This window comes from Macrobrachium nipponense, chromosome 9 (genome assembly GCF_015104395.2).
Source record: "Macrobrachium nipponense isolate FS-2020 chromosome 9, ASM1510439v2, whole genome shotgun sequence".
Classification (NCBI taxonomy): domain Eukaryota; kingdom Metazoa; phylum Arthropoda; class Malacostraca; order Decapoda; family Palaemonidae; genus Macrobrachium; species Macrobrachium nipponense.
This window is the reverse complement of record NC_061110.1, coordinates 60,341,102-60,352,903: the sequence shown is the minus strand read 5'-3', so window position 1 is coordinate 60,352,903 and position 11,802 is coordinate 60,341,102. Positions and strand designations below refer to the sequence as shown.

The following is an 11,802-nucleotide window of genomic DNA, read 5'->3' as shown; positions in this document are numbered from 1 at the left end:
CTGGGGACCGCCTATAGTGTATATATATATATATATATATATATATCTATATATATATATATATATATATTATATAATATATATATATATATATATGAATAACTTGATCACGAAGTATATAAAACGTGATGCTATGTATAAATAAAGGTTTTTTTTGCCACGAAGGAAAAAAAATGAAAAAACGAGTTGGCCGAGTACTTTCGGTCCTATTCGGACCCTTTACTGAGGCATACTGATTTTACAAAGAACACCATTGTCAAAAGAAGGCTTAATATACAAAATGACACTACCAAATTAGCCATAAGAGCGATTTTCACTCTACAGAGAGGAGGAGGAGTGAGTCATAGGCTAGCCACACCTTGAAGGATACCCGCGGTAAACAAGTGATTCTTCCAGAAAAAACAGTACATTTTGAAAACAACACGGGAGCATATACAATTTAATATCATGAATTTTTACACAAATTTTCCCAACAAAAATTATTATTAATGAAAAGACTAAAGAAAATATAAATATATATATATATCGAGCAAGAGAAAGAGGAAGAGGAAATATCGAACCAGAGAGAGAGAGAGAGAGAGAGAGAGAGAGAGAGAGAGAGAGAGAGAGAGAGAGAATTAATAACTATATACATGTGGGACTAATTTATTAGTGGTTCATTTATTTTGAGGTCCATCATAAACATCTTACAAATATATGGGTCCAAATGGTACATTCCCAGACTAAGATTTAGGTTGTTTTTATTAGTGATTTGTATAATTGCCAATTCCAGTAAATTTCTTGAAACATAATCATTAGATCTAGCAATTACCGAGGTATCACTCCAATTAATACAATGAGATTGTTCACTCAGATGGATAAACAGTGCATTTGAAGTCTGGGCTGTTCTAACTGAATACATATGCTGCTTAACCCGAACACATAAATTTTTACTAGACTGACCAACGTAAAACGATGGGCAATCCTTACAAGGAATTTTGTAAATGATGTTGTTATTTGTTACGGGACTATTCTTAATTAGCATATCTTTAATGGTACTGTTATAAGAGAACACTACATTAACATTAAATGATTTAAATATTGATTTTATGGTTTCAAATCCACGAAAATAAGGTAAGCTAAGTACATTTTTAGGAATTTCTTTTTCATTAATAGCAACATTATAAAACCTTTTATGAGCTTTTTGATAACATAAATCAATTAAATGAGGTGGGTAGCAGAGATCGTTTCCTATCTTTTTTATGTATTCTATTTCTTGGTCCAGGTATTGTGGACTCGTGATACGCAAAGCGCGTAGGAAACATAGAAAAGAAAAAATTGAAATTTTAATATTAAGATGGTGGCCAGAATAAAAATGTACATATGTTAAATTATTTGTGGGTTTTCTATAAATACTGAATTTGCATTGGAAAGATTCTCTATGTATTAATACATCTAGGAAAGGGATGACATTGTTATTTTTAATTTCAACAGTGAATTTTATGGATGGCACTAAATTATTCAATTTAGACAGTAAATCATTTACATCGATACCACCAGGTAAGTTCGATATTTCCTCTTCCTCTTTTTCTTGCTCTATATATATATATATTTATATTTTCTTTAGTCTTTTCATTAATAATAATTTTTGTTGGGAAAATTTGTGTAAAAATTCATGATATTAAATTGTATATGCTCCCGTGTTGTTTTCAAAATGTACTGTTTTTCTGGAAGAATCACTTGTTTACCGCGGGTATCCTTCATGGTGTGGCTAGCCTATGACTCCTCCTCCTCTCTGTAGAGTGAAAATTGCCCTCATGGCTAATTTGGTAGTGTCAGTTTGTATATTAAGCCTTCTTTTGACTATGGTGTTCTTTGTAAAATCAGTATGCCTCAGTAAAGGGTCCGAATAGGACCAAAAGTACTCGGCCAACTCGTTTTTTAATTTTTTTCCTTCGTGGCAAAAAAACCTTTATTTATATATATATATTATTATATATATATATTATATAATATATAGATATTATATATATTATAATTTTATTATCTATATAACGAATTATTTTGGGTACAACTTTATTGGGACATGTTTCGAGTAGTAGTATCACTCGTTATCAAACTACAAAATTAAAATGAATGATATTATAATTCTTGCAATCAAATTCACAATGATGCAGCAAAATGACATGTATAAAAATTATAAGAGTACGTTAAAAGATAGCTAATATTTTTAAAAAATTAAAAAAGGGCTAAATGAAACAATTGATTAGATAAAATAAAATACAGCAGAATGCAAATTTAAGTCACAAAAACCGATGGTACAAAAGAACAGTATACTAAGTCGATATACAGGCAGTCCCCGGGTTACGATCAATAGCCACGAGGACTGGGTCTCAATAGACCGGCTAATACCCACCATTCCTGACGAAGACGACACCGTAGAGGGACCTCGCAGGACTCCTCCTCAGAATGAAAAACTGCCGGAACCCGCAACCACACCAGATGTCGCCCAGGCCGCCAGAGGACAGCATTTGAACCTCCCAGGTCTCCCACCAGGAGAGGCATCCTGCTATCCAACTTGCCAGGAGACGAAGAGCCAGAGGATGTTTCCTGACAAATGGCGTCACAGACCCGTGGACTCCTCCGGCCTCTAGCAAGATACCGGTGACCAATCATCCAATGATTATTGTCATAAGCATTGTCTTGGGGGAAGGGGGGGAGTAACTGTAAGGACGGCATTTCTGCCGAAATGTCTGTCCTTCCATTGTACATATCTTTTCTAGAAATATCCAAAATGTATAGTAGATTGCGGACTTTCTGCCAGTGTATAAACAGGCAGTCCCAGGGTTACGACGGGTTCAGCTTACGACATTCCGAGGTTAAGGCACTTTTCAATTATATTCATCAGAAATTATTTCCAGGGTTACGACACATGATCCAGGGTTATGACACCTACAACACTCATCTGGCCAGAAGAAATATGACACAAAAATCCAAAATAATCAATATTTGAAGGTTTTTTGGATGAAAAATGCAATAAGAATGCAGTTTACATAGTTTAGAATGCCCTAAAGCATTAAAAGTAAGGATTTCTTAGGATTTTTCATGATGTTCCGGCTTATGACGATTTTTGGCTTACAAAGCGTCTCAAGAACGGAACCCCCATCGTAACCTGGGGACAACCTGTATCTCCTAAATAGGCATTCGGTATGCCTTAAAATATGTATATTTGTATATGCAAGAAAGCACAATCGCAGCGGGACTCCGTCCCCTTTTGTGTGTGCATGACGGACACTGTTTCTGTCGGCACAGCCTCCTTATATACATCTGTTTCTGATTATTAAACCAGTACAAGTTTCTCCTTGTCTCAGTCCAGTCCTCACATTAGGACGAGTGGTAGCAATGTATAATGGGTCGATGCATGAAAGCACAGGCACACCTCCAAGTACATGATGAATTACGAGAGGTATGTGAGAGCGAGGTTGGATTTGAACGAGGATGAGCAGGATGATTGGAGACAGGCAAATGAAAGGTTTAAGAGTTTCGGAGTAGATGATGTGTTGAAGGAAGTGGTTGAGAAGGGAAGATTGGCAGTGAGTCAGAAGCGTGAGAAGTATGAAGGTCTGTATGTAGTGAAAATAGTTTGGTCCAATGGATTGAGTTGTGCTAGAAGACATGAATGAATATGGAAATGTAAGGGAAATATGAGCACATCATAATCAGTTGAGATGGAGAGAACCACCAAAATACATATTAGAGCATCCCACATGGGAGTCAAGGGAAGAAAAGGAAAAAAAAAGTTAAGAAATAGAAGAAGACATAACTTGGGGAGATAAACAACTAATGTAAGTGGAACATAAGAGAAAACCTAAAATGAAGAGTAGAAAGAGTGAGGGTACATTTACAGAGTTGTTTGCAGAAAGTACACGAGATGGGTAGTTTGATTTTGAGGGGTTTGAGAAGCCCGTAGGTGTGGGAAGTGAAAATACCTTTGCGATGTTGTTTGGTAGTAGTGAGAATGACGATGTAATTGATTTTGAAGGATTTGAGTGGGATGAGGAAGGAGTGAACTTGGTGAGTACAAGGAATGTGTTAGAGGATATGCAAGAGTTGGGTGAATCGGGAGCAACACCAAGTTGAGAAAAAGACGGTACATATAGGATGTGCGAGTTCCCTTTGACTGGAAGTGTTGAAAGAGTGATGTGGGAGTGTGTGAGTGAGAAGGAGTTACAAGTGCTGGAAAATGTACATGGGGAAGTTTTAAGCTTGAAGCAAAGTGTGGCAGAAATAAATGAGAGTATGGAAGAGATGATAGCAGCCATGGCAGGTGTTGGCGAAGTTGAAGCCAACATAAGTCTCCAGAGTTTAAGGGGGCCGGCTGGCTAATGCCATTTTTTAAGGACAGGACTGATATTCCTGCCACTTAATAAGGTGACTTGGGACATCTCCAAACCGCATATGATTTTCGCCTCTGACCTTCGGTTTTATGACGCCAGGCCGATTTATCCAGAAAATAACCATTTTTCAAATTCTATCTCCTCCCTTGATATTTAATATTAAGACCTGGGATTACTACCATATATAGATCTCCAATCAAGAGAGGAGTTTTTTTTTTAAAAGTAATTTTTTTGCTAGATATGAATTTTTCATTATGGTAAAAAAATAAACCCTATAAATCAGGAAAAAAAAAAAAAAATAAAAAAAAATTATAAAGACGAAACAAAAATTGATTGTTCTATAATGTCTTTCTGAGTTATATACCAAATTCCAATGTTATAACTTTAAAACTACTAAATTCCAATGTTATAACTTTAAAACTAAGTGAGAAAATAGATTTTGAAGGTCAATAAATATAGTTTTGAGATATGGGCGTTCAAAGTTTTACTTCGTATTTTTATAAAGACAATGTTAATAAATAATGATTATTATGAATGTATATTTCTTTTTTGTGTATTAATAAACCAAAACCATGTTATTTAACATAATTTAATCATAAATAATGATCCCTTTGCTATTATATCGTAGCCTGGGGCACTGCGTTAGGCAAGACGGGCACTCCTTCCTACGCAACTCTCTCTCTCTCTCCTTCACTAACTTGGCTTATTACAGAGAATTTTCTTCTTCTGTATGTTAGCGAGATGTTTTCCTTGTATTTTCCTCTTTGGTACGAGGAAATTCTTGCTGAAACAAAGATAAACAAACGTATATGCAAGAGAAAGTCAAGAGGTGAAACTCGAAGGTGTGCTCTCTTTTTATAAAGACAATGTTAATAAATCATGATTATTATGACTTTCATATTCCTTTTTGGGTATTAATAAACCAAAACTATGTTATTTATCATAAATGAACATCCCTTTGCTCAAAGATCATAGCCTGGAGCACAGTGTGACGTGTGGGTCAGGTAAGACGGGGGCGTTACTTACTACACAACCCTCCCTCTCTCTCTTCACTAACTACGCTAATATCGCGTATATTATGATATTCTGTTAATCATATTAGAGTGAATTTTCTTCGTCTGTATGTTAGCGAGATGTTTTGCTTGTCTTTTCCTCATTGGCATGATGAAATTCTTGCCGAAACAAAGATAAACATACGAAAAGCAGGCGAATGTCAGAGGTGAAACTCGAACGTGCAGACTACTTAGGGTTTGTGCTCGCATTGAATCGTGGTTACTTACTTAGTAGCTGACTGACTTCCCTTCTGCAACTCATGGAATCTCTAAAGATGCCATTGGTCACAATTTCTTTGACATTAATTATCAAAATTTACGATAACAGAAGAAATATTGCATTTTCTTTACAGTACAGATCAATGTTTTTGGCTTATTGAGTTACGTTTACTAATTATCCTGTAACTACGAAAGTAAGAGGAACTTTGACGAAATATTTCGTATACATATTCTCAATTGCCATGCAAAGCTCCATGAATTTTTTCATGACTGCATTTTTTGCCCTATACTCCCATATAGTATAAGGGTTCCGGCCAGCCCCCTTAAATGAGCTTGGTGTACGTAGTTTGGAACCAAGGCTAGGCAAGTCCAATGTGGTTGGCGTAGAAGTCAGTGAACGTGAGGAAGAGTATGAGAGACCATGGACTGGAAGTCAAGGTCCAATTCCATAGTACAGTGGGGTAGTTAGAAAGGGAGTTTAGAGAGCGAAAAAAGGGAAATGAGATTTCATTTATTTTAGTCAGGGGGAGTGTGGTAGAGGGAAAAAAAAGGGATTTTGACGTAGGAAAAATCTATTTCTGGGCGAGGAAGCCGTGTCGCTCCGTGAAATATGTCTCCTTTAGCACTATTTCTAGTAAAATATTGCTATAGTACCAGAGAACTGCTAAATTGGACATGTCAGAAACCTCTGACTCGCTCACCTATATAAAAGGTGTCGGTATAAAACTAGGGCGAGTGTTAAACACTGAATTAATATTTAATTTTTTCTATAGTTTATTATTTTCTTGGTGATAGGTTAAGTTGGTTAGGCAATTCTTGATCTCTAGTTTTTTTTTATTTTATATTGTGTTTGTGGGTGAGGAATTGTTTAATACTAATGTTTGACTTTTCTTTTTTCATTGCAGTTTAGTGGATGGGAATGAGTAAGAGCCAAGGCTCCCCTTCCTCTGTACTGAACTTTTCTGAGCCCAACAGCCAAGTGGAAGTATGATGGCTTGAGAGCCTACAAATTTTGAGGCCATTTTTCCAACTTGCAAATCTGACCTGTAGTTGGTTGTAGCTGAGGAAGACTTTGCTAGAATGCAATTGGGAACTGGAGTCGAACCTCAAGCAACAATAGGCTGTTGTATTTGAGCAAGCATACAGCTACATTAAGGGAGGTCAAAGATTCCAGGCTATGCATATACAAGCAGCTGGAAATATCGATTTAGGAACAAGAAAAGATCAACCAGAGGATCTCTGCAGAAGGAGCAGCTGACAAGAGGAATGCAGTATCGGTGCAATACGTATTAGGATTAAGGATATTAAGTTTAGGTTCTTAAGTGGTCAGGGTAATGTTAAGTTAGGCATAGTTAGGTACTAGAGGATAAGATTAGATTAAGCTGCGTACCATAAAATTAATGTTAATAAATTAGGTTATGGAGAATCAGAGTTTCATTGAAGACTTCATTTGTGTAACTGGAAAAGCCCCCATATATCCTAATAAGTACTGACTTAATGAAAGTCACATACTCCTGATGTTGCAAATCAGACCAATTCCTACACTGGTCACAGTTAATCTTGAAGCAATCGTACCCCTACAATTACAAAAGACAGTATGACCATCAAAATCAAGTTTGATCATTAGCAGTTTGCTGCATGAAGTGCAGCGTCTTGTATTCATTGAAGCTGATGAAGCTGCACTGCTATGACTAGTTAAACTTCCACAGCAATACAGTAGTGCCTCAGGTTACAAAATTAATCCGTTCCTAAGCGGCCTTCATAACCTGATTTTTTCGTATTCAGAACTACGTTTTACATGTAAATTATCTAATAAACAATGAAATACAACAATTTGGACCATTAAATACCTAACCTAACCGTTACTGTACCTGTAAATAAAGTGTGTTAGTGTACAGGGTACAAGAAATACTGTACGTACACGTACGTATGTATGTAGTAAAATTTGGAACCTTACCTTTCGAGTGAGGCGATGTCCGAAAGTGGCAACAGAGGAGGAGGACAAACAGCAGAAAACATGAACACTCAACTTTACGAAACGCATTAAAAAATGGCAGAAAACATTAACACTAAACTTACGAAATCAATAACACGAATTTACGTTAACGAATGAAATCTACGTGAAGGAACAAATTCTGTGTGAGTACAATAATGGTGCCGAAATGAAATGGTCGAGGAACTCCCTTACGTAGATGCATGATGGGATAGATGCTGACCAATAGGAGAGCAAAAACAATCTTTGTCTTTGCCTTCGTAACCTGGATTTTTCGTACATAGGGACTTTCGTATGTAGGGATATGACTGTACAGACAAATATAAAATAACTAAAAGCATGATTGTTGCCCAATACAAAGTAGAATTGTCAAGCCTCGGAGTGCACTGGAAAGGAATGGGTAGGTATTGGAGGAAGCTCTGTCTATTGTTTTTGGGGTGTAAATTCTGCATATAGTACAGTAGAGCCTCTGTTCTTGACGATAATTAGTTCCAGAAGGAGCGTCGAAATTCGATTATTTCGAGAACTGAATCAAGTTTTCCCATAAGAAATAACTGAAAAGGGATTAATCCGTTCTTGACCATCAGTTATTACCCTAACCTTGCCTTTTTATACAATACATTACATGTAAATTACAACTAAATAAGTTAAAAGTTAAATAAATATCATGTTAAACGTATATTTATAATTTTAAATGTATAATATACAGTATAAAAGAAAACTAGCCTGCGTCCAGCCGATTGTTGACCAAGCGCCATAGGCTACCTAGGTAAATAGTAAGTAGAACGTAGTGTAGTGGGTAGGCATAAAACGTGTTGCTAACATAATAAAAACATTGAAAAGCAAGTCTACTTATTACAGTAAATTAATAAACTATTAAAATTAAACCCAATTTATATTTATCAAAAACTTGCAAAAATTTGCCTACAGTAAGTCGGCATTTAAGGATGTAAACAAACCATAGCGCAGCCCTGGTGGTTTATATCGGGACTATGGTAGTAAACAAACCATATCTCGCTATAAGCCTAGAAACGTTTACATTCGATATTAATTTATATTAAATCTTTTACGGAATCAACTGCAATACTGTATACAAAATTGCTTGAAAATTATCTTTCAGTAAATGTAATGTTATGATATTAACGATTTTGTTTCATAAATGTCCTTATAAAGAAGGTGCGTCTTTTACGGCAAATTGTCCAATATCAGGGCTGGTTTCAAGCTTATTGGACTTTGACAATTATTATGGTACTGCATGGTACATATATACGTACGTATAAGTAAAAGAATCTTCTTAATGTTTTTAATTACTATACCATTACGTACCAGCATCTCTTGAGTTTAATATCAAGCTAACCTCTTTTTTTTTTTACGAGGACGCTTATAAACGAAGCATACAGATTGCGTTCGTTACCGCGCACGCGTTGCATATGTAAACTGTGTCACTACCAGACCTCATACGTAAACATTGACGTCTTTTTACAGTAGACATAAAAGAATCGTCTTAATTTCTATAATTATTCTATACCATAGCGGCTTCTCTGATTAAGCTAAGGCTAACCTCCTCTTTACCAGCAAGCTTAAAAAAAATTAAGATTGCGTTCACTACCGAACGGCACACATTACGTATGTGACAGTGGTTTCACTACCAAATCTCACACGTAAACAATGACGTATTTTTACATAGACATAAAAGAATCTACTTAATTTCTATAATTAATGTATACCGTAGTGGATTCTGAGTTAACCTAAGGCTAACCTCTTCTTTACCGGCACGCTTCAAAAGCTTAGATTGTGTTGCTACCGAACCGAACATGTTACCGTATGTAACTGGTTTCACTACCAAATCTTACACGTAAACATTGACGTATTACAGTACGACATAAAAGATTCTTCTTAATTTCTTAATTACTACACACTTAATATGGCATAGTGGCTTCTCTGATATAAGCTATGACTAACTTCTTCTTTACCGGCAAGCTTAACAAAGCTTAAAAGATTGCATTCGCTATCGAACCGCACATGTAACCAACGTACGTAACATTGCCTTCACTCCAAACCTAACACTTAAATACATACGTATTGCATTTGCTACTGAAACGCGCGCCTCAAGTGTGAGCATGGTTTTAGAATATGTCTACGCTTGACAAAAAAATCAAGCAAGGGTGCTTGATTAAATCTTTTTTTCGCTCATCACTTTCATGCAGAGGAGAGGATAGACGAAACTTGAGGTTTATTTTGGAGTTGGAAATGATGGAAACATTTTGAAGAAGGAAAACGCGAGATGCCATGTAAACACTTTTCCATTATTTCAGAGATTAACAATAGCAAAAGGTTTTAATAGATAGCCAGTAGTAATGTTGGGACCCATGATGAATAAAAAGGTAACTGCGTATAGAGTTGATACCACCGAAAAAGCAAACGAAATGCGCGCAAGGTGTACAAGAAACGACACATGTTTGAATGTTTGTAAACATTAGTTGCGGGACTTTAAACAATGCTGAGTGGCATCACCAGTGTTACCAACCGTTTTGCTAAATTATGCTAGTCGGTCCAAGCAAGAATTTATGCCAAATATGGTGCAATTTTGTGCCAGAATTATGCTATTAATCTATCATTATCTCATTTCTCTAATACATTTGAGCTAAAACAACGATGTAATGGAAATTTAAAACATTTATATATTAGGTGAAATGATACAAAGTGACGAACAGACAATATTATAACTAATAATTTGATGATCTTTACATGTTAGGAAACTCGTAATAAAACACCATTTTTTTTAATATATAACATACGCAATCACTAGTACACTATTTGATATGCAATCACTATTATACTATTTGACAAATGTGTGAAGATCACACATACAAATGTGAAGAAAAACAACAAATTTTACTTATTATTGCATCATTATCATGCCACTCAGAACCATTTTTCTTTAACAGGTCACATAAACAATTAATAAATACATGAAAATGTGTGAAAATTACTTCAAATATAACATTTTGTTATTTACTGATATTTACTGAAAAATTTAATTTTAAAAAAATGGTAAACAAACAAACCAGTCTCTACTTAAGAAGAAAAACATACGTACTTATTACTTGATCATTATCATGCCACTGAAACACTATTTTTCTTTAACAGATCACATACACAATGAATAAATACTTGAAAATTGTGTGAAAATCACTTCAGTCATAATTAAAATTTTGATAACTACTGAAAAAAATAACTTAAAAAAGGAAAAAAAGTAATTCTTTACTCATGAAGAAAAAACATTATTAACACTTTACTGATCGTTTGTCATGCCACTGTGGGTATTTATTTATATTCACAAAATTTAACATTCCTTAGTTGGGTTCAAACTTAGCAATTAACTCATTTGTTAGTGCTGCTTTTGAGGCAATTTCACTTGAAGATACATTCACTATAGCTGAGTATGAAATTGAGGAATTTTCTGCATTTTATTTAAAATTTTAGTGAAAATACATTCTAAAATTGTACTCGAACCCTAAGTGTGAAAGAAATTATGCTAAGCTCCAATTCTTGGGTCAAATTATGCTAAAAAACATGAAATTATGCTACATTTGGTAGCACTGGATGACGCCAACTAGCGGCGGCTGGCGGAAACAGTTTTGTTTACAAACATCACATGGTCGGGGGTCGGAAACTGGTTTTTTGGTTGAAAACAGATACAAAGTTTATTGGAAATTTAGTGGCGAAATCCGATTATGTCGAGTTCTAATACGGTCGTGAACCGGGTCTCTACTGTATATGTATTTAAGGATATGTATACAATATGGGGCTGTATTATATGCGTAGTATACATATACACACATGCAGTAATGGATTTTGACGAAGGAAAAATCTATTTCTGGGGAGAGACCTGTGTCGCCCGGTGAACCCAACCCATAGTCTTCCCTTCCCTACACCTATCCAAGCCAGGAAAGTTATCTAACAAAGCAAGGATTGAGTGGGGGCGCTTGCATCGGGCGTCAGTAGTGGTAGTACAGAGGCAGTGTGAGTGTGGCCGTTGGCACGGCTCACCCCATATGTGGGTTTTGAGAAGGAATACTCTAAATGGCAGGAGACCTGTGAATACCTAGTGGCTTTCACACACCCTGAACTTTATACACGACGCCCTTTGGGTGCTCGC

General features: G+C 35.7%; 1 protein-coding gene across 3 annotated transcripts in view; it reads right to left on the bottom strand.

Moving 5' to 3' along the window:
• LOC135218244 (AP-3 complex subunit beta-2-like) overlaps positions 1–11,802 on the bottom strand; it is a 694,745-nt gene that overhangs the window by 289,072 nt on the left and 393,871 nt on the right. The window lies entirely within an intron of this gene.